The 2,171-nt window shown below is 41.1% G+C and overlaps 1 protein-coding gene across 1 annotated transcript in view; it reads left to right on the top strand.

The window, feature by feature from the left end:
• The window catches only part of LOC108517473 (atherin-like), a 65,710-nt gene extending 64,043 nt beyond the window's left edge, over positions 1-1,667 (top strand). The window contains exon 2 of the mRNA XM_017855439.1: positions 1,535-1,667. The gene's annotated coding sequence lies outside the window, so the exon portion shown is untranslated. The remainder of the gene's footprint in view (positions 1-1,534) is intronic.
• The last annotated feature ends 504 nt before the right edge of the window (positions 1,668-2,171 follow it).

Raw genomic sequence — 2,171 nt, 5'->3', positions numbered from 1 at the left:
GAGACGGAGTCTCGCTTTGTTGCCCAGGCTGGAGTGCAGTGGCGCGATCTCGGCTCACTGCAAGCTCCACCTCCCGGGTTCATGCCATTCTCCTGCCTCAGCCTCCCCAGTAGCTGGGACGACAGGCGCCCACCACCACGCCCGGCTAATTTTTTATATTTTTAGTAGAGATGGGGTTTCACTGTGTTAACCAGGATGGTCTCGATCTCCTGACCTCGTGATCCACCCACCTCGGCCTCCCAAAGTGCTGGGATTACAGGCGTGAGCCACCGCACCCGGCCAGGTGTTGACTCTTTATCCAATTTTTCCAGTCTGTTTCTTTTAATTGGGGTATTTAGCCTATTTACATTTAAGGTTAATGTATGTGTGTATATATGTGTATATACACACACACACACACATATGAGGTTAATATTGTTATATGTGAACTTGATCCTGTCATTATGATGTTAGCTGGTTATTTCACCCATTAGTTGATGCAGTTTCTTCCTAGCATTGATGGTCTTTACAATTTGGAATGTTTTGCAGTGTCTGGTACTGGTTGTTCCTTTCCATGTTTATTGCTTCCTTCAGGAGTACTTGTAAGGCAGGCCTGCTGATGACAAAATCTCTCAGTGTTTCCTCATATATAAACAATTTTATTTCTCCTTCACTTATGAAACTTAGTTTGACTGGATATGAAATTCTTGGTCGAAATTATTTTCTTTAAGGATGTTGAATATTGGCCCCCACTCTCTTCTAGCTTGTAGGGTTTCTGCAGAGAGATCCACTGTTAGTCTGATGGGCTTCCCTTTGTGGGTAATGCAACCTTTCTCTCTGGCTGCACTTGACATTTTTTCCTTCATTTCCACCTTGGTGAATCTGATAATTATGTCTCTTGGGGTTGCCCTTCTCGAGGAGTATCTTTGTGGTATTCTCTGTATTTTCTGAATTTGAATGTTGGCCTGCCTTGTCTAGCTTCAAGTCTTTAGAGGTCTTATCCTCTCCATGCCATGGTTCTGTCTCCTTAGTTGGTTTACCTGAAACATATTTCTTACTGAGATTTTGAGACAGATTTTTGCCTTCTTCACCTGGGCTTAAGTGTGGGTCTGGCTTGCTAGTGGTCTTGCTGACTGGAGAGTGGGAGTGCTCTTACTTCATTCTGAACCCTATATCCCTGTTCTGAAGGTCAGCAGCAGATAGAAACTGCTCTTTCTCACTTTTGAAAGACTCCATATTCCATAAGGGTTTCCAAATGAATTTCAAGTTCTAGCTTGAGAAAGCAGAAATAAGATGGAAGAAAGCCAGTAAGTGTTTTTAACCTTCCCACCTAAGAGTAGTAGTAATTTTGGTAGTGCTGCTAGAAGTAATTTTGGTAATAGCAACAAAGCAATAATAATAGTAGTAGTAGTAGTCATCATCTTTGTCTTAGTAGTAGTTAACATTTATTGCCCCTTTTTACAACCAAATATGATTAAAAGTTCTGAACATGCATTACATGATTTAAACCTTGCAATGACCCTGTGAGGTGAGTCTGTTACTGTTTCTCTTTTAGGGTTGAAGACGCTGAGGCTCTGCAGGTGAAACAACTTGCCTGAGTAATAACATGGAGAATCGGTATTCAAAGCCAGGTTTGATTTCAGAACCTGAGTGTACCACTCCACATTCTGGAATACACTAATTGGCTCTTGGGGCAGAGGCTACTGACTCAAATGCCTATAGGAGCCAGGTCAGAAGTAAAAGTTGGTGGACAGGGCCCACAATTAGGAAGACAGCAGTGTAAGCTAGATGATAAATGGCAATTGACATTCTTCCTCAGTGTTGGGGTGCTATGAGGCACAGTGGGGACTGGGGTTTTTGGAGAACATGTGTCCTATCCAAAAAAAAATGATAGCTACTTAATCCAGCAGTTGTTCTCACAGAGAAATAAACTTTTTAGTAAGAAATTTAAAAAAGATGATGAAAACATGGATTTTATATAATATTTCTCAATTATTAAATATTGGCATTGGATGCAAATGAAAAGCTAAACAAAACACTGTGAAGGTTAAAATAATTATGTCTGGGGACCAAGTAGGGCCTGATGTGTTACCTCTCTCAGGGAAAAATTTTGGAACATTCAAACCATGTGAATGAGTGATGACACAATACAATAAGAGATATAATGTTCCGTATTGGCCAGTAGTTGGACT

Source organism: Rhinopithecus bieti, unplaced genomic scaffold (genome assembly GCF_001698545.2).
Source record: "Rhinopithecus bieti isolate Rb0 unplaced genomic scaffold, ASM169854v2 scaffold_41274, whole genome shotgun sequence".
Taxonomy (NCBI): domain Eukaryota; kingdom Metazoa; phylum Chordata; class Mammalia; order Primates; family Cercopithecidae; genus Rhinopithecus; species Rhinopithecus bieti.
The sequence above is the reverse complement of the archived record's forward strand: the minus strand, read 5'-3'. Positions and strand labels throughout refer to the sequence as shown.